Source organism: Phyllobates terribilis, unplaced genomic scaffold (assembly GCF_046119375.1).
Source record: "Phyllobates terribilis strain yellow unplaced genomic scaffold, ASM4611937v1 Scaffold_540__1_contigs__length_1147954, whole genome shotgun sequence".
Classification (NCBI taxonomy): Eukaryota; Metazoa; Chordata; class Amphibia; order Anura; family Dendrobatidae; genus Phyllobates; species Phyllobates terribilis.
In genome coordinates, this window is record NW_027363300.1 from 176226 (window position 1) to 196761 (window position 20536).

Here is a 20536-nt window from a genome sequence, read left to right on the forward strand (position 1 = left end):
GAGTCTGGTTCGGGAAGGAAGGAGCGGCCCTCAAGTCCTGGCAAGAACGCTTGGCCAAGGTGAAGCAACGGATCGGACTCTGGAGCCTCAGACACCTCACTTGTGAGGGTAAGGCACTCGTCCTGCGTAATGAGGTCCTGCCCGTCTTGCAGTACACGGCGCAGGCCTGGCCCCCACACGTCACTGTGTGCAGGGCCATTACCAAGACAGTGTTTCACTTTGTCTGGGGATCCAAGATGGACAGAGTCAGGCGGGCCGTCATGTACAAGGAGCCTCGCAAGGGTGGGAAGGGCGTTCCAGATATCCCCACCCTCCTGCGATCCTCTTTTGTGTGTGATTGTGTCCACCGGACTTTGCAAGTCAAGAATGGCTCCGCGGGCAAGTCCATGTCTCACTTCTTCCTGCTTCCTCTTTGGAGGCGACTCGGCTGGGACAAGTGGGACAGCTCCTTCCCCTACAACTGGACGACGCCATGGTTCTACGGAGACGTCGTTCGATTTGTGGGGGAGCATCAACTGGAGGGACTCAAGCCCGACTTGTGGAAGCCCAAAACTATCCACAAGCTAATCAGAGCCAAGGATGACGTGGAGAACATCACAGGACTTCACCAGGACACGCTGGAGACTGTGTGGACAAATGTGTCGTCTGACAGGCTGACCAACGGGCACAAGGACTTGTCGTGGATGGCGATTCAGGGCGGACTGCCCGTCCGGTCATTCATGCATGCCCGGAACCTGTGCAAGACCCGGTACTGCCCAAGGTGCCCCTTCGTGGAGGAAACATCTTTGCACACTTTTTGGGACTGCGGATTTGCACAGCGCCTATTGACTGCACTTGAGGACGACCTGAGGAACTCTGTCCCCAGGGCGAGCCTATCGCACCATTCTGTGCTTTATGGACTATTCCCTGGGGTTCATACCGTCGGAGCCATCCAGGAGGCTTGGCGCCTTATGAACTGCTTCAAGGATGCCGTTTGGGTCGCCAGGAACCGGCTCATCTTGAGGAGGGAGAGGATGTCCATCCAGGACTGCCGCAGGCTGATCCACAGCCTGCTCAGAGACTATTCCATCATGGACGGTACGGAGGACGAGGATGAGGACTAAACCCCTCCTCCCCCTCTCCCCTTATGTGTCTTGTCTTTCAATAAAGCTTCGGGCCTGTGATTTTCCCCTCCCCATCCCCTTTTTCCCAATCCCTATCCCTTATCACGGTTCGTCGTACTGTATTGATTGACATGCTTTTTCTTTCAGATTGAGTGTTTTGTGTAGCATAGGGGTGCGATGTGTCTAGTTAGTGCGTCGTATCCTCATGCTATGTAAATATGATGTAGAATTCTGTGTGTACTGGGCTGCGGCACTGTACACTGTCTGTTAACTTATTTTTTGTGCTAATAAAAGATATATTCAATCAAAAATCTGTTCTTATCAGTTTAATATCTGATACGTCCCCTATCTGGGGACCATATATTAAATGGATTTTTAGAACAGGGAGATGGAAAAAGAGCTTGCTCTGTCCACTCCACGCATTGACCTGGTATTGCAGTATCTCCAGGACCGGTGCACCCCTTCTTTAATGCAGTTTCTAAAATCAGAAAGAATTGAATTCAATGTTTTTTGTTCATTTTGCTTGTTTGTCGGATTTTGGGATGGACTCTTTGGCTTTGCTTTTCTTCTCCTCATTGGATTTTTCATGTTCAAAGTTGCAGAAGCCAGATTACAAGCTCATTTTGGTTCAACTTCAGCAACTGTGCATTGCATTGCCATGTAATGTAACACAATGCTATCTTTCTAGCTCTCCCTTTTTACTTCCTTTTGGATAAACAGACATATTAGGCAAGCATTTTGGAGCTTTCACCTAAATAACTACAGGTGGTGAGATAAGCTGCACAATATAATTGACCTTTCAGTATATTGTTGCACACACACCATCTATTTAGCAAATGCCCTTGTTATCAACAGCAGCCTTTTAAACTCACCTGAGCTAACAGGTATGTGCGCTGGTTACTCTGCTGCGCTTAAAATTTCTTTTTTGGTTTGCTACAATGCCTTTTCTGAAACGTTGTCTCCCTCTGCTGGAACACTGACTTCTTTCATTTAATGCCTGCAGACTATAAAAGAGAACCCAACCCAAAAAGTTTGATTGATTAGTCTGTGGCATTCTGTTAAACTGTTGCTTATGGCGGTCTCTGTGAGCTTCTCAGCGACATTCAGCCAGCCAGGTATCCTGCCTGCAGTAGATGGAATGTGGCAATGGAACGCTGGCTGCGCGTGTCATAATAGGCTCTGAGCCTTTATATACCTGTGCACAGCAGCAGCCACCTTCAGTCTGCTGCTGGACAGCCAGCAGCAGCAGCAGCAGCAGCAGGAGAGGTATGTAATCAGCAGCCCTCCTGCTAAGGGTAGACAGCTGCTCGTTCCACCCCACCCCCCGCCTTAATTGGTTCTCCTCCCTTCCAACGGTGTTGAGGCGGGTGGGAACAGCAGGGGGTGAAGGTGCTGTGTTTAAAGAGGTGGAGTTATGCAGATCTAAAACGCGTGGATTGCAGCAGCAGCAAGCCGAAAAGTGCAGGCATGTAAGGGATCTAGAGGTTGACAACATGTCTTCTTAACGGGAGTTCAGGAGCTCATCTCCACAAATGGACTTTTCAGGATCCTTGGGTGGCTCCGTAGTTTGAAACCAATTCTGGTTATCGCTTCTCGGCCTTTTGGCTAAGATCAAGTGTAGTATCTGTTCTTATCAGTTTAATATCTGATACGTCCCCTATCTGGGGACCATATATTAAATGGATTTTTAGAACAGGGAGATGGAAAAAGAGCTTGCTCTGTCCACTCCACGCATTGACCTGGTATTGCAGTATCTCCAGGACCGGTGCACCCCTTCTTTAATGCAGTTTCTAAAATCAGAAAGAATTGAATTCAATGTTTTTTGTTCATTTTGCTTGTTTGTCGGATTTTGGGATGGACTCTTTGGCTTTGCTTTTCTTCTCCTCATTGGATTTTTCATGTTCAAAGTTGCAGAAGCCAGATTACAAGCTCATTTTGGTTCAACTTCAGCAACTGTGCATTGCATTGCCATGTAATGTAATGAAATGCTATCTTTCTAGCTCTCCCTTTTTACTTCCTTTTGGATAAACAGACATATTAGGCAAGCATTTTGGAGCTTTCACCTAAATAACTACAGGTGGTGAGATAAGCTGCACAATATAATTGACCTTTCAGTATATTGTTGCACACACACCATCTATTTAGCAAATGCCCTTGTTATCAACAGCAGCCTTTTAAACTCACCTGAGCTAACAGGTATGTGCGCTGGTTACTCTGCTGCACTTAAAATTTCTTTTTTGGTTTGCTACAATGCCTTTTCTGAAACGTTGTCTCCCTCTGCTGGAACACTGACTTCTTTCATTTAATGCCTGCAGACTATAAAAGAGAACCCAACCCAAAAAGTTTGGTTGATTAGTCTGTGGCATTCTGTTAAACTGTTGCTTATGGCGGTCTCTGTGAGCTTCTCAGCGACATTCAGCCAGCCAGGTATCCTGCCTGCAGTAGATGGAATGTGGCAATGGAACGCTGGCTGCGCGTGTCATAATAGGCTCTGAGCCTTTATATACCTGTGCACAGCAGCAGCCACCTTCAGTCTGCTGCTGGACAGCCAGCAGCAGCAGCAGCAGGAGAGGTATGTAATCAGCAGCCCTCCTGCTAAGGGTAGACAGCTGCTCGTTCCACCCCACACCCCGCCTTAATTGGTTCTCCTCCCTTCCAACGGTGTTGAGGCGGGTGGGAACAGCAGGGGGTGAAGGTGCTGTGTTTAAAGAGGTGGAGTTATGCAGATCTAAAACGCGTGGATTGCAGCAGCAGCAAGCCGAAAAGTGCAGGCATGTAAGGGATCTAGAGGTTGACAACATGTCTTCTTAACGGGAGTCCAGGAGCTCATCTCCACAAATGGACTTTTCAGGATCCTTGGGTGGCTCCGTAGTTTGAAACCAATTCTGGTTATCGCTTCTCGGCCTTTTGGCTAAGATCAAGTGTAGTATCTGTTCTTATCAGTTTAATATCTGATACGTCCCCTATCTGGGGACCATATATTAAATGGATTTTTAGAACAGGGAGATGGAAAAAGAGCTTGCTCTGTCCACTCCACGCATTGACCTGGTATTGCAGTATCTCCAGGACCGGTGCACCCCTTCTTTAATGCAGTTTCTAAAATCAGAAAGAATTGAATTCAATGTTTTTTGTTCATTTTGCTTGTTTGTCGGATTTTGGGATGGACTCTTTGGCTTTGCTTTTCTTCTCCTCATTGGATTTTTCATGTTCAAAGTTGCAGAAGCCAGATTACAAGCTCATTTTGGTTCAACTTCAGCAACTGTGCATTGCATTGCCATGTAATGTAATGAAATGCTATCTTTCTAGCTCTCCCTTTTTACTTCCTTTTGGATAAACAGACATATTAGGCAAGCATTTTGGAGCTTTCACCTAAATAACTACAGGTGGTGAGATAAGCTGCACAATATAATTGACCTTTCAGTATATTGTTGCACACACACCATCTATTTAGCAAATGCCCTTGTTATCAACAGCAGCCTTTTAAACTCACCTGAGCTAACAGGTATGTGCGCTGGTTACTCTGCTGCGCTTAAAATTTCTTTTTTGGTTTGCTACAATGCCTTTTCTGAAACGTTGTCTCCCTCTGCTGGAACACTGACTTCTTTCATTTAATGCCTGCAGACTATAAAAGAGAACCCAACCCAAAAAGTTTGGTTGATTAGTCTGTGGCATTCTGTTAAACTGTTGCTTATGGCGGTCTCTGTGAGCTTCTCAGCGACATTCAGCCAGCCAGGTATCCTGCCTGCAGTAGATGGAATGTGGCAATGGAACGCTGGCTGCGCGTGTCATAATAGGCTCTGAGCCTTTATATACCTGTGCACAGCAGCAGCCACCTTCAGTCTGCTGCTGGACAGCCAGCAGCAGCAGCAGCAGGAGAGGTATGTAATCAGCAGCCCTCCTGCTAAGGGTAGACAGCTGCTCGTTCCACCCCACACCCCGCCTTAATTGGTTCTCCTCCCTTCCAACGGTGTTGAGGCGGGTGGGAACAGCAGGGGGTGAAGGTGCTGTGTTTAAAGAGGTGGAGTTATGCAGATCTAAAACGCGTGGATTGCAGCAGCAGCAAGCCGAAAAGTGCAGGCATGTAAGGGATCTAGAGGTTGACAACATGTCTTCTTAACGGGAGTCCAGGAGCTCATCTCCACAAATGGACTTTTCAGGATCCTTGGGTGGCTCCGTAGTTTGAAACCAATTCTGGTTATCGCTTCTCGGCCTTTTGGCTAAGATCAAGTGTAGTATCTGTTCTTATCAGTTTAATATCTGATACGTCCCCTATCTGGGGACCATATATTAAATGGATTTTTAGAACAGGGAGATGGAAAAAGAGCTTGCTCTGTCCACTCCACGCATTGACCTGGTATTGCAGTATCTCCAGGACCGGTGCACCCCTTCTTTAATGCAGTTTCTAAAATCAGAAAGAATTGAATTCAATGTTTTTTGTTCATTTTGCTTGTTTGTCGGATTTTGGGATGGACTCTTTGGCTTTGCTTTTCTTCTCCTCATTGGATTTTTCATGTTCAAAGTTGCAGAAGCCAGATTACAAGCTCATTTTGGTTCAACTTCAGCAACTGTGCATTGCATTGCCATGTAATGTAATGAAATGCTATCTTTCTAGCTCTCCCTTTTTACTTCCTTTTGGATAAACAGACATATTAGGCAAGCATTTTGGAGCTTTCACCTAAATAACTACAGGTGGTGAGATAAGCTGCACAATATAATTGACCTTTCAGTATATTGTTGCACACACACCATCTATTTAGCAAATGCCCTTGTTATCAACAGCAGCCTTTTAAACTCACCTGAGCTAACAGGTATGTGCGCTGGTTACTCTGCTGCGCTTAAAATTTCTTTTTTGGTTTGCTACAATGCCTTTTCTGAAACGTTGTCTCCCTCTGCTGGAACACTGACTTCTTTCATTTAATGCCTGCAGACTATAAAAGAGAACCCAACCCAAAAAGTTTGGTTGATTAGTCTGTGGCATTCTGTTAAACTGTTGCTTATGGCGGTCTCTGTGAGCTTCTCAGCGACATTCAGCCAGCCAGGTATCCTGCCTGCAGTAGATGGAATGTGGCAATGGAACGCTGGCTGCGCGTGTCATAATAGGCTCTGAGCCTTTATATACCTGTGCACAGCAGCAGCCACCTTCAGTCTGCTGCTGGACAGCCAGCAGCAGCAGCAGCAGCAGCAGGAGAGGTATGTAATCAGCAGCCCTCCTGCTAAGGGTAGACAGCTGCTCGTTCCACCCCACACCCCGCCTTAATTGGTTCTCCTCCCTTCCAACGGTGTTGAGGCGGGTGGGAACAGCAGGGGGTGAAGGTGCTGTGTTTAAAGAGGTGGAGTTATGCAGATCTAAAACGCGTGGATTGCAGCAGCAGCAAGCCGAAAAGTGCAGGCATGTAAGGGATCTAGAGGTTGACAACATGTCTTCTTAACGGGAGTCCAGGAGCTCATCTCCACAAATGGACTTTTCAGGATCCTTGGGTGGCTCCGTAGTTTGAAACCAATTCTGGTTATCGCTTCTCGGCCTTTTGGCTAAGATCAAGTGTAGTATCTGTTCTTATCAGTTTAATATCTGATACGTCCCCTATCTGGGGACCATATATTAAATGGATTTTTAGAACAGGGAGATGGAAAAAGAGCTTGCTCTGTCCACTCCACGCATTGACCTGGTATTGCAGTATCTCCAGGACCGGTGCACCCCTTCTTTAATGCAGTTTCTAAAATCAGAAAGAATTGAATTCAATGTTTTTTGTTCATTTTGCTTGTTTGTCGGATTTTGGGATGGACTCTTTGGCTTTGCTTTTCTTCTCCTCATTGGATTTTTCATGTTCAAAGTTGCAGAAGCCAGATTACAAGCTCATTTTGGTTCAACTTCAGCAACTGTGCATTGCATTGCCATGTAATGTAATGAAATGCTATCTTTCTAGCTCTCCCTTTTTACTTCCTTTTGGATAAACAGACATATTAGGCAAGCATTTTGGAGCTTTCACCTAAATAACTACAGGTGGTGAGATAAGCTGCACAATATAATTGACCTTTCAGTATATTGTTGCACACACACCATCTATTTAGCAAATGCCCTTGTTATCAACAGCAGCCTTTTAAACTCACCTGAGCTAACAGGTATGTGCGCTGGTTACTCTGCTGCGCTTAAAATTTCTTTTTTGGTTTGCTACAATGCCTTTTCTGAAACGTTGTCTCCCTCTGCTGGAACACTGACTTCTTTCATTTAATGCCTGCAGACTATAAAAGAGAACCCAACCCAAAAAGTTTGGTTGATTAGTCTGTGGCATTCTGTTAAACTGTTGCTTATGGCGGTCTCTGTGAGCTTCTCAGCGACATTCAGCCAGCCAGGTATCCTGCCTGCAGTAGATGGAATGTGGCAATGGAACGCTGGCTGCGCGTGTCATAATAGGCTCTGAGCCTTTATATACCTGTGCACAGCAGCAGCCACCTTCAGTCTGCTGCTGGACAGCCAGCAGCAGCAGCAGCAGCAGGAGAGGTATGTAATCAGCAGCCCTCCTGCTAAGGGTAGACAGCTGCTCGTTCCACCCCACCCCCCGCCTTAATTGGTTCTCCTCCCTTCCAACGGTGTTGAGGCGGGTGGGAACAGCAGGGGGTGAAGGTGCTGTGTTTAAAGAGGTGGAGTTATGCAGATCTAAAACGCGTGGATTGCAGCAGCAGCAAGCCGAAAAGTGCAGGCATGTAAGGGATCTAGAGGTTGACAACATGTCTTCTTAACAGGAGTCCAGGAGCTCATCTCCACAAATGGACTTTTCAGGATCCTTGGGTGGCTCCGTAGTTTGAAACCAATTCTGGTTATCGCTTCTCGGCCTTTTGGCTCAGATCAAGTGTCTGGACATCAGGTTCCTTGAGTGCTAGCCCTCGGCCTTCCAGCATCGCCACTCCGGTGGCTTAAGCTGGATGCTGCTATAGGGGGAGAGTGAGGAGGAAACGGGAAGGCGATTTCCGTGGCTGACTATGGGAGTCAAGCTGAAATTTGCTGGGACCGGGGACCCCCGGGTCAAGAATGGATTTCGCATTGAGATTTCCGAGGAGAAGAAGGGACATTTTTCCATGTCCTACCTGGTGAATGCCATCTTCTATGAAGCATTGAAGATTAAGAAGTCGGACATTCTTTGCCTGCAGGAATTTAGAAGTCATGGAAGGTATGTGCTGGTTCTTTCTACTATGGCTGCTTGCCAAAATCTTTATAGAACCTTGAAAGGCCATACTGAGAACTCCCTCCTAGATGGACTCACTTTTACTGTCCTCTATTCAAAGGGGGATGTTCCTGTTGTTGTGTTTATGCACAATCCCTTTATCCCCCAGGAGGACATTACTGTATTCTTGAGGAGGCATTGTACTTATGTGCATTTTTCCCACAAGATCTCGAATGAAGAAGGCTTGTGGACTGGCAAATACAAGTACTTTGTTCGTTTTGCTACAGACCCCGAGGGGCCAGGGGGCATACATTATCCTCCTATGAGTTTCTCTATTGGGAGAGACACTGGTTTCTTGTACTTTCCTGATGCTCCTTTTTTCTGCAGAAGATGTAACAAGTATGGTCATGTCCAGGAGTCCTGCAGGTATCCGCCAACCTGCAGGAGGTGTAACACGTCTGGTCATATGGCGAAAGACTGCAAGAACCAGGTAAAGTGTGATGCTTGTGGTGAGGAGGGGCATGTTCTTAGGCAGTGTCAAGCTAGAACCACTCCTAAGTCTTTTGCTCAAGTGGTCGCGGAGGGGCCTGCTGTTCCTTCGACTTCTACTAGGGTTCCACAAGGTCCCCTTCCGGATGTCGGGGAGGCAACTGCTCCCCAAGAGGAAGAGGATGGCACTCAGATGGACGACATATTTGAAGATGCCCAGCTTCAGCCTCCTGCGTCAGGAGGCTTTGACATGGTGATTCCAGAGGTGATGTCACCTTTCCCTCCCCAGTTTGGTGTCCGTGGTGAGGGGGAAATGGACTTGTCCAATTCTCCTGTCATATCTTGGTGCAATACTGCTTCAGAGGAGATCGGGGGCGGTGGCCAAGGGGACTTGTCTGCTGTCCGTTTCTCTGATGAGGAGGATCCTGATGTGGTCAAGAAGAAGCCAAGGACTGAGTGTTCATCCATTGCTGCCGTGTGTGATAGCCCGGTGGACTCTCGTGCTTACCCGTCAGATGTATTTTCTCCTGACATTGTTACATTTGGCATTCAGCCAGATGGTAATAGCTTTGCTTTGCTTGATGAAGGTTGAGTTGATGTTTTCTTTCTTTTTTTTTCAGGTTATGTGTGATCCCCTTTAGTTATGCCGCATCATTCTGGATGGGACATTGTGTCCCTTAATGTTAGGCAAATTAGATCTGTTACCCGAAGAACAACAGTTCTGGATTATCTAAAGGGTTTGAGTGCAGATGTCTATTGTCTACAAGAGTGTGGGATTACTGAATCTCCAGGGGATAAGGACTGGCCTTATGGCCAGTATGTTTGGTCGGGGTCCAGCTTTAACAAAAATGATGGTGTGGGGATTTTAGTTGGTAATAAGAATATTACTATTGATAGTTACACGGTTGTGGAGGTGGGTCGCTGCATTATTGTTTTTTTGAGTTATAGAGGGTGGAAGGTTAGAATGATTAATTTATATTGTCCTACTAAAAAAGAGGAGCGGCTTGCTCTTCTTGAGAAATTGAGTTTTTTTCTCCCTGGAAAAATTCCTACAGTTTTTGTTGGTGACTGTAATTGTGTCACAGAAGGTAATGTGGACATTACGGGAAAAAAGTTATCTCAACTTATTTCTGATTTTTCTTTCTTAGACGCTGCAATACTTGAGTATGGCATTCCACCACCGCCTACATATTATGCTGACCGTGGTAATATTTCATCGAGGATAGATAGGATGTTATTTTCCAAAAATATGGTTTGTTCAAGTTATGTTCAACATAAGGTACCTTTTTCTGATCATGAGTGTTTGCGTGGAGTTTTTAGTGCGAATGGGGACATGGTGTTTGGGGGTGGGGTTTGGAAATTGAATACGAGGTTGTTGGAGGATGAGGAGGTGATGAGTGAGTTGGAGAAAAGGTATGCAAGTTGGAGGTGGCGTAAGCGTGATTTTGGTAGTGTGCTTGAATGGTGGGATTGGGTGAAATTACAGTTAAAAACTTTCTTTAAAAAATGGGGCTACAAAAAAGCTGCCAGATATCGTAATAGATTTAATGACTTAAGTAGACGGATTGATTGGTTGCGTGGGTGTGTTAGGAAAGGAATGGATATGTCTGATCAGCTTGAGGTTGCTAAGAATGAGTTAAAATGTCTTCTGGATGAAAAAGGTAAAGAGATTATTTACCGTACCAAGTTAGAGCATTTGGAAAAGAATGAAAAGTGCACCAGGTACTTTTTTAAAAAAATGAATGGAAGGAAGTTGGATTTGAGTGAAGTGGTAGGTGAAGATGGATCTAGTGTGGTTGGGAAGAATGTGTTGAATGAGGTGAATGGCTTCTATAGTAAGTTGTACGATGAGAAATGGATTGATCCTGGACTTGTGTCGCATGTATTGAGTGGTATGGAGAAGAGACTTGGTTCGGATGAATGTGATGCTTTGTGTGAGGATGTTATTTTGGATGAGGTGAGGAATGTTGTTATGAGTGCTAAAAAGAATAAGACGCCTGGGAAGGATGGGTTGCCTGTGGAGCTGTATGTGAAAGCTTGGGAGTTTTTGGGTAAGGACTTGACTGAGGTTTGTAGGTATATGTGGATGAATGGTGTTTTGTGTGACAGTATGAAAGAGGGTATAGTGGTTCTTGTGTTTAAGAAGGGTGAGAAAAAGCGTTTGGAGAACTGGAGACCCATATCATTGCTTAACGCTGATTATAAGGTCTACAGTAAATTGTTAGCAAATCGTATGCGTGAGGTGATTGGTAGGGTTGTGGAGGATGACCAAGTGTGTGCCGTGCCTGGTCGGAGTATAAGTGATAATTTGTTATTGTTAAGGGATATGCTTGGGGATTGTAAGACTAGAAAGCAGAAGTGTATGGTGTTAGCAATTGATTTCGAAAAGGCTTTTGATAGAGTTTCGCATGTGTTTCTGTTTAAAGTATTGGAGAGGATGGGTTTCCCTAGGGTTTTTCTGAATGGAGTTAAGTCTTTATATGATTATGTGTCAAGTGAGTTTTTAGTGAATGGATGGTTGTCTGACAAAGTGATGATTAGGTCTGGTGTAAGACAGGGGTGCCCTATGTCCCCTGTCTTGTTTGTATGTGTGATTGAGCCTTTGCTGTGTTTAGTGAGACGTGAGAAAATGATGAGAGGATTGTTAGTGCCTGGGAGTGGTGGTAAGCATGTGAAGGTGTTAGGTTACATGGATGATGTTGTGATGGTGAGTGAAAGTATGGCTTCAATGAGTAGGGTGAGGTTGCTTTTGGATTTTTTCTGTGGTGCATCAGGTTTTAGAGTTAACTGGACTAAGTGTAGTTTCAAATGCTTTGGAGATGACAGTATTCGTATGGAAGGTGTTAAGTATGAGGAGAGTGCAATTAAGGTTTTAGGGGTATTTTTCAATGATGATCTGAAAGGAAATGAGAGTTGGGACGAGTGTGGTATGCGTGTTGAGCGAAAATTGAATTTTTGGAGAATGAGAGATCTTTCTTTGCGGGGCAAAGTTCTAGTTATCAAAGCAGTGATCTTACCCATTCTGCTTTTTGTGGCCATAATTTTTCCATCCCCTTTTAGGAAAGTGAAGAGAGTTGAGAAAATGATTTTTTCCTTTTTCTGGTGCAGCAAGATGGAGAAGCTGAAGAGGGAAAGCCTTTATAAGGCCTGCCAGCATGGTGGTTTGGGATTTCCTAATGTTGAGGTTTTTTTTAGGGCTCCATTATATTAAGACGATTGTGGTATTGTTGGGTAAAGGTAATAAGGGTGCATGTATGGCAAGTTATTCTGCAGGATGGATGTTGTATGGGTTAGGTTGGAGAAAGAGGGATGCGAGAGTGCCTGTGTCTTTTAAGTGTCCGGTGTGGTATGAGGTGATTGAGAAGTTTGTCAAGAAGTATGATTTGCTGAGTGTGCCGGTGGATGAGTTTAGAATGACTAAGAGGGTGTATAGGAAATTGTGTGCAAATGAGGTCGAGTCTAATATTGTTGGTTTGAGAGGGAATGAGGTTGCGGATGCTTGGAGAAAGTTGGGTATGTATGGGATGTCCAACAAACAGAAGGATGTAGTGTGGATGGCGTTTCACAATATTCTTCCAGTGAGAGACGTTCAAAAGAAGAGAGGTTTGATTAGGTCGGATGTTTGTCCAAGAGATGGATGTAATGGTTGTGAGACGGTTATGCATCTGATGTGGAATTGTGATTTTGCGCAAGACGTGTGGAAATGTGTAGGGGGGTTGTGTAGGAGTTTGGCGGGAGTGACTTTTGTGGATTGGCGTGTGGTTATGTTTGGTATTGGTGCAAGTGGACGTGTAAAGGAGAGAGTTTTGTGGTTAATTATGGCTTGTGTGTTAGAAAGTTTGTGGGATGTGAGGAATCTTTGTGTATTTAAAAGGAAATCAATTACAGTAAATGAATGTATTAGGATTATTCTTTCTAGGCTATTTTTGATTTACAAGATGGATAGTAGTAGCGGTGGTGGAACAGATGCCGAGGGAATATGGAAATTGAAAAGTGGAGGCATATTGTAAAATTTCAGTGATCTTTTGGTTTATATTAATAAGATGTTCTTCTTTCTGTAATATTAGGTTACTTTATGCTTAATAAATATGGCCATGATGATGAGAAGTTTTTTTTGCAACAGTTTTGGTATATCCTACTGATTTGCTATAAAACTAACCTGAATGGTTTAAAAAAAAAAAAAAAAAATCTGTTCTTATCAGTTTAATATCTGATACGTCCCCTATCTGGGGACCATATATTAAATGGATTTTTAGAACAGGGAGATGGAAAAAGAGCTTGCTCTGTCCACTCCACGCATTGACCTGGTATTGCAGTATCTCCAGGACCGGTGCACCCCTTCTTTAATGCAGTTTCTAAAATCAGAAAGAATTGAATTCAATGTTTTTTGTTCATTTTGCTTGTTTGTCGGATTTTGGGATGGACTCTTTGGCTTTGCTTTTCTTCTCCTCATTGGATTTTTCATGTTCAAAGTTGCAGAAGCCAGATTACAAGCTCATTTTGGTTCAACTTCAGCAACTGTGCATTGCATTGCCATGTAATGTAATGAAATGCTATCTTTCTAGCTCTCCCTTTTTACTTCCTTTTGGATAAACAGACATATTAGGCAAGCATTTTGGAGCTTTCACCTAAATAACTACAGGTGGTGAGATAAGCTGCACAATATAATTGACCTTTCAGTATATTGTTGCACACACACCATCTATTTAGCAAATGCCCTTGTTATCAACAGCAGCCTTTTAAACTCACCTGAGCTAACAGGTATGTGCGCTGGTTACTCTGCTGCGCTTAAAATTTCTTTTTTGGTTTGCTACAATGCCTTTTCTGAAACGTTGTCTCCCTCTGCTGGAACACTGACTTCTTTCATTTAATGCCTGCAGACTATAAAAGAGAACCCAACCCAAAAAGTTTGGTTGATTAGTCTGTGGCATTCTGTTAAACTGTTGCTTATGGCGGTCTCTGTGAGCTTCTCAGCGACATTCAGCCAGCCAGGTATCCTGCCTGCAGTAGATGGAATGTGGCAATGGAACGCTGGCTGCGCGTGTCATAATAGGCTCTGAGCCTTTATATACCTGTGCACAGCAGCAGCCACCTTCAGTCTGCTGCTGGACAGCCAGCAGCAGCAGCAGCAGCAGGAGAGGTATGTAATCAGCAGCCCTCCTGCTAAGGGTAGATAGCTGCTCGTTCCACCCCACCCCCGCCTTAATTGGTTCTCCTCCCTTCCAACGGTGTTGAGGCGGGTGGGAACAGCAGGGGGTGAAGGTGCTGTGTTTAAAGAGGTGGAGTTATGCAGATCTAAAACGCGTGGATTGCAGCAGCAGCAAGCCGAAAAGTGCAGGCATGTAAGGGATCTAGAGGTTGACAACATGTCTTCTTAACGGGAGTCCAGGAGCTCATCTCCACAAATGGACTTTTCAGGATCCTTGGGTGGCTCCGTAGTTTGAAACCAATTCTGGTTATCGCTTCTCGGCCTTTTGGCTAAGACCAAGTGTCTTGTCTGGGGTCCTTTAGTGTTTTCCCTTGGCCTTCCGGCATCGCCATCTTGATGGCTTAAGCCGGTTGCTGCTTTAGGGGGAGAACGAGGAGGAACGAGAGAGTGATCATAATGGGCGTGAAGATACGCTATGCTGGGACCGATGACAATCGGGTTCGCAATGCATTCCGCATTGAAGTTGATGCTGCTGTCAGAGAGCGTTTCAATCTGTCGTATATGGTGCACGAGGTGATCTTCAAAATCCTGGAAGTGACAAGAGAAAACATCGTCTGCCTGCAGGAATCCCGGAAAGAAGGACGGTATGTCTTGGTGCTGCAATCTATGGCGGCTTGCCGGAACCTGTATAAGAAGTTGAGGGAGCAGGAGAAGAATCCAACCTTGCATGGTTTGACTTTTACAGTCTTGTACTCCAAAGGTGATGTTCCCCTAGTCATATTTATGTATAATCCCTTTGTGCACGAACATGACATTGCGACTTTTCTTAAGAGGCATTGTGACTTTGTGAGCAACAGTCACAAAATTATGAACGAGGAGAACTTATGGACTGGCAAATACAGATATTTTGTCAGATTTGGGGAAAGTTCTTCGGAGCCTGGAGGTGTTCATTACCCTCCCCAAAGTTTCTCTATCGGGAGAGATAGGGGTATTCTCTTCTTTCCTGAGGCCCCAGTTTTTTGCAGGAAATGTAAGAAGTACGGACACTTACAAGAGGTTTGTACTGCTGTGCCTGTTTGCTCCAAGTGCAACCAAAGTGGGCATGTTGCTAAGGACTGTACCAATCCAATTGTTTGCAATGCTTGTGGTATGGAGGGGCATGCCTTTAAGGATTGTACTCGTCGTGCGAACGAGGGCAAGGCAAGGGCATACTCTGAGGTGGTCTCGAACTCTCCGAGGCCTAAGAGTGTGGCACCTGAGGCCGCAGTTTCTTCCAGGGTGAAGGTAGTGGAACAGCGTGTGGAGACTGCTCCAGTGAGGGCGTCTGCTGACCTACTGGTGGAGCCCGGGAGAGTGGAAGAGGTTCTGGCAGCTGAGATGGACATTTCTTCCTATCAGGGGGGTTTCATTGACTCCTTTTGTGAAGAACGTGAGGGAGCCTTGGAAATCCCAGGGGACCCGGCTCTCAGTTGGAGCAGTGAAATGGATGAAGAGGGAGCTGGAGGTCAAGGAGACTTCACTGAGACTGGGGTGAGGTCTTCTGAGGAACCGGACCGCGCTAAGAATAAAAGGGCCCGGTTGTCTGAACCATCAAGTAGCCAATGCGTGGCAAGTCCGGTGAGTGAGCGGGATTACCCAGTGGTTTCTCTTTCTCCTGTGTCAACGGCTTACCTGGAGGAGAATTTGGAGTCCACTATCTTTCAGCTAAGTGGCAGTTCGCCGGCTGACAAAGGATAAGGAAGGCATGTTTTTTTTGCTGAGACTGGTGTTTCTGGTTTTTGAGCCAAAGAATGGTCTCTAAACCAAATTGGGACATTGCGTCCCTTAATGTAAGACTTTTAAAGTCTAGAGTTAGAAGATCTGTGATTCTGGACTTCTTACATAACCATTCTTTTGATATTATGTGTCTACAGGAGTGTGGTATAGAAGAACCCCTGGAAGACGCTGATTGGCCATATGGCCAGCATATCTGGTCTGGCTCTAGTGGGAATAAAAATGATGGAGTTGGGATAGTATTAAATAATAGAAATTTTGTTTTTGAATATTATAAGGTAATAGAGGTGGGTCGTTGCATCTCTGCAGTTGTGTGTGGGAGGGGGTGGAAAGTTAAAATTATAAATATTTATGGTCCTACAAAAAAAGAAGACAGGTTAAGTTTATTAGATAAATTATGTTTAGAATTACCTGGTAGGATCCCTGTGATAGTAACAGGTGATTTTAACTGTGTAACTGAGGGGAAAGTTGATGCCTCAGGAAAAAAATTGGCAAACATTATTTCTGATTTTTTCTTTTTTGATGCTGCTGAGGTTTATTTGGGGAAGCCACCACCACCAACCTATAAAGCTGACAGGGGTGGGATAACATCTAGGATTGATAGGATGTTTTTTTCTAAAAATATAATATGTGATGGTTTTTCTCAATTTTCAGTTCCTTTTTCGGACCATGTGTGCCTGAAAGGTGAGTTTAGAGGGGATTTAAGGCGGGTGCATGGGAGAGGTGTGTGGAAATTGAATGTGAGTTTGCTTGAGGATGAGAGTATTGTGAATGATTTTAAGAAAAAATATAGTTGGTGTAAATCTCAAAAGAGTAAGTTTGAAAGTGTGTTGGTGTGGTGGGATTGGATGAAGTATGAAGTGCAAAAGTTTTTTCGTCGATGGGGCTATAAAAAGGCTGCCATGGTTAGGAGTCAATATAAAGATTTAATGATGAGGGTGGAATGGCTGGAGAAAATGAGGATGTGTGGTGTGGATGTGGATGATTTGTTAAGAAGTGCGAGAGAGGATTTGAAGAGGACTTTGGAGAGGAAGGGAAGGGAAATAATTTTTAGGTCAAAGGTGGTCCATCTTGATAAAGATGAAAAGTGTTCAAGATATTTCTTTAAAAAAATAAATGGTAAGAAGGAGGGTATGGAGGAGATTTTTGATGTGGATGGTGTTTGTGTGAGTGGGGAGGATGTAATGAAGGAAGTGGTCACGTTTTATGCTGAGTTGTTTGGCAGGAAGTGGGTGGATGAGAGTTTGAAAGAAGAAGTGCTTAAGACTTTGGATTGTAAGGTGGATAAGGATGGATGTTCTGGTCTATGTGAGGCAGTGATTGAGGAGGAAGTTAAGAAAGCGGTGTTTGGTGCAAGGAAAAATGTGACGCCTGGGAAGGATGGTTTGCCTGTGGAGCTATATGTTATGATGTGGGAAGTGATGGGTATGGATTTAGTGGAAGTGTGTCAGTTTATGTGGGAGAATGGGATGCTTGCGGGTTCAATGAAGGAGGGAGTGGTGGTCTTAATCCATAAGAAAGGGGATAAAAGGTGTTTGAGTAATTGGAGGCCAATTACGCTTCTGAACGCCGATTACAAGGTATTCAGTAAAATTTTGGCGTGTCGGATGCGTGTGGTTGTAGCTGATGTGATTGGTAAAGATCAAGTGTGTGCAGTGCCTGGTAGATGTATGACGGATAATCTGTGTCTTTTAAGAGATGTGTTGTGGGATTGTAAAGTAAGAAAGCAGAAGTGTATGGTGATGGCTGTTGACTTTGAAAAGGCGTTTGATCGCGTGTCTCATGTGTTTCTATTTGAGGTTTTGCGTAGAATGGGTTTTCCGGAGAAATTTGTGCGTGCCGTGAGAGAATTGTATGGGGAGGTGGTGAGTGAATTTCTGGTGAATGGGTTTTTGAGTGAGAAAGTGTGTATTAGGTCTGGTGTGAGGCAAGGTTGTCCCATGTCACCGGTATTATTTGTGTGTGTGATTGAGCCACTGCTGTGTATGATTCGGAAAGAGAAAGTGGTGCGTGGTTTGTTAGTGCCAGGGAGTGGTGGAATGACTGTGAAAGTCTTAGGATATATGGATGATGTAGTAGTGGTGAGTGAGAGTGTGGCCTCTATGGAGAGAGTAAAATTGTTGTTGAATTTTTTTTGTGGCGCGTCAGCGTTTCGTGTGAATTGGAACAAATGCATGTTTAAATGTTTTGGTGACAATAGTATTAAGATGGATGGTGTGGCTGGTGTGGATGGTGCAATTAAAGTGTTGGGAGTTTTTTTTAATGATGATTTGAAAGGTTATGAGAGTTGGGATGAATGTGGTGAGCGGATTGTGCGGAAGATGAATTTTTGGAAGTTACGTTCTTTGTCTTTGGTAGGGAAGGTTCTTATTATTAAGGCTGTTATTCTCCCTATTTTGCTTTATGTTTCTTGTATTTTTCCAGTGCCCTATAGGAAAATTAAAAAAGTGGAGAAACTAATTTTTGTGTTTTTTTGGGGCAGTAGGATGGAAAGACTTAAGAGAGAGATTTTGTTTAAGCAATATTTGTATGGGGGACTGAAGTTTCCGAATATTGAAGTGTTTCTAACATTGCATTTTATTAAGACTACGGTCATTTTGATTGGGAAGAATAATAAAGGGGCATTTATGTGTAAGTATTTGGCTGGATGGATGCTGTATGGTCTGAATTGGGTGAAGCGTGATAAGAATGTGCCTGTTGCTTTTAAGTGTCCTGAGTGGTATGGTTTGATTGAGAAGTTTGTGAGGAAGAATGATTTGTTAGCAGTTGCAATGAAAGACTTTATGTTGGTTAAGAAGGTGATGGGGAAGATGTGTGTGAATGAGTGTGAGAGTAATGTGGTGGGATTGCGTTCTATGGAAGTTGCGCGGGTATGGAAGAAGTTAAGCATTCAAGGTGTGTCGAATAGACAGCGAGATATAGTATGGATGGGCCTTCATAATATTTTGCCAGTGAGGGATTTTCAGAAGAAAAGAGATCTTAAGATCTGCAGTATGTCCAAGGGATGGTTGTGGAGCGAATGAGACGGTGAGGCACCTTATGTGGGATTGTAATTTTGCGTATGATGTGTGGAAAGGTGTGGGTGGACTGTGTAAAGGGGTTGCTGGTGTGAAGTTTATTGATTGGAGAGTGGCTATGTTTGGTTTTGGTGCTAGTCGTCGTGGCCTAGAAAGGATGATGTGGTTTATTATGGTGTGTGTGCAGGAGAGCTTGTGGGATGTGAGAAATTTGTGTGTGTTTAAAAGAGTAAATTTAACAGTAAATGATTGTATTAGGTTGATCTTAGCAAGACTATATGTAATCTATTTGTGGGATACAAGAGAAGGTGGTGGTGGTGGAACAGATTCTGAAGGGGTGTGGAAATACCTTAAGTGGCAGGATATGGTTAAATACCGTTGATATTTTTTCTGGAAATGTCTCTGGCATAGGATTACTTGGATGTATTTTTGTTGAATAATACTTTAATAAAGAAACCACAATGATGTTTATGAAGTGACAGTATAACTTATGACGAAGTCTGGTTAACTGTTTGCTTATATCTAAACCTGAGTGGTTTTTAAAAAAAAAAAAAAAAAAAAAAAAAAAATCTGTTCTTATCGCTTCTCGGCCTTTTGGCTAAGATCAAGTGTAGTATCTTTCGAAAAGGCGGTTTTGGATGTTAGCCGCCCTAGTAGATTGATACATTATGCACACTGGGGTTTAGGCGCTTGTTAGTACGCCAGGTGGCTAATATAGTCATCTGGTGGAAAGCATGGCCCCCCAGGATCGACGCCATTGGGCCGGGGAAGATCGAAAGCCCGAAGTGTGAAGTGCCCCAGGAGTGGTGACCCTGGGGTGCCTTAACTCACTGGGATTGGGAACCCCACTTGAGTTTATGGCACATTTGCACAAGCACTTCAAATTTTCTTTCTTCGCACACACCCTTATTCCGGGCCTTCTGGTCTTAGGATGGGGAATTTTTCAATTCCCGGTCGAAGGTCCGGGCAGTATTATACTGTGAAACCTTCACTATTTATTTCATTTCTTTGTCACTGTGTGTCCACTTATTCACGTGTGTCACGTCCTACTAGGATTTTGTCGGGATGCGGTTCCCTTATGGGTTCCTCTCTTGGCAGGTCTAGGGGGGGAGTGTGTGGCCATCAGGTTCTGCTCCCCCCTGAACCCCCCTGGCTCTCCTCTTTCGGGAGGAGAGCGTTGTTGGCTCCCCTCTTCCGGGAGGGGAGCACAGTCTTTGGCTCCCAGTGCCTTGCTCGGGTGAGAACTCGGGCAGGTGCTGGGGGTAAGATTGGGTCGCCTCTGGCTCCGGCTGGAGGTGGCTATTTGTCCCTGTTTCTCGCTGTGGCCTTCTGGCTCGGAGGGACGGGGAATGGTTTGGGGGACCCTTCTCCTTTTGAAGAGGGTTTCAAGAAGACCAGCATCCTAGTGCACTTTTTTTGTGGCACTTGTCACTTTTTTAAGCGCACTCGGGTTTTGTACACGAATTCGGGCTTTCGATAAAAAAAAAAAAAAAAAAAAAAAAAAATCTGTTCTTATCAGTTTAATATCTGATACGTCCCCTATCTGGGGACCATATATTAAATGGATTTTTAGAACAGGGAGATGGAAAAAGAGCTTGCTCTGTCCACTCCACGCATTGACCTGGTATTGCAGTATCTCCAGGACCGGTGCACCCCTTCTTTAATGCAGTTTCTAAAATCAGAAAGTATTGAATTCATTGTTTTTTGTTCATTTTGCTTGTTTGTCGGATTTTGGGATGGACTCTTTGGCTTTGCTTTTCTTCTCCTCATTGGATTTTTCATGTTCAAAGTTGCAGAAGCCAGATGACAAGCTCATTTTGGTTCAACTTCAGCAACTGTGCATTG

General features: G+C 44.5%; 6 non-coding genes and 2 pseudogenes across 6 annotated transcripts; all 8 read left to right on the forward strand.

Moving 5' to 3' along the window:
• The first annotated feature begins 1375 nt into the window (after positions 1-1375).
• On the forward strand, positions 1376-1567 carry LOC141232483 (U2 spliceosomal RNA). Its single transcript, XR_012298733.1, has one exon. It is a non-coding gene; the product is annotated as a U2 spliceosomal RNA (small nuclear RNA).
• A 1121-nt stretch (positions 1568-2688) lies between these two features.
• Positions 2689-2879, forward strand: LOC141232507 (U2 spliceosomal RNA). Its single transcript, XR_012298753.1, has one exon. It is a non-coding gene; the product is annotated as a U2 spliceosomal RNA (small nuclear RNA).
• Positions 2880-3994: 1115 nt separating this feature from the next.
• Positions 3995-4185, forward strand: LOC141232518 (U2 spliceosomal RNA). The gene has a single exon (XR_012298763.1). It is a non-coding gene; the product is annotated as a U2 spliceosomal RNA (small nuclear RNA).
• Positions 4186-5300: 1115 nt separating this feature from the next.
• LOC141232529 (U2 spliceosomal RNA) lies at positions 5301-5491 on the forward strand. The gene has a single exon (XR_012298768.1). It is a non-coding gene; the product is annotated as a U2 spliceosomal RNA (small nuclear RNA).
• Positions 5492-6612: 1121 nt separating this feature from the next.
• LOC141232541 (U2 spliceosomal RNA) lies at positions 6613-6803 on the forward strand. Its single transcript, XR_012298777.1, has one exon. It is a non-coding gene; the product is annotated as a U2 spliceosomal RNA (small nuclear RNA).
• Positions 6804-12915: 6112 nt separating this feature from the next.
• Positions 12916-13093, forward strand: LOC141232527 (U2 spliceosomal RNA; annotated as a pseudogene).
• Positions 13094-19269: 6176 nt separating this feature from the next.
• Positions 19270-19361, forward strand: LOC141232586 (U2 spliceosomal RNA; annotated as a pseudogene).
• A 794-nt stretch (positions 19362-20155) lies between these two features.
• Positions 20156-20349, forward strand: LOC141232556 (U2 spliceosomal RNA). Its single transcript, XR_012298786.1, has one exon. It is a non-coding gene; the product is annotated as a U2 spliceosomal RNA (small nuclear RNA).
• Positions 20350-20536: the final 187 nt, after the last annotated feature.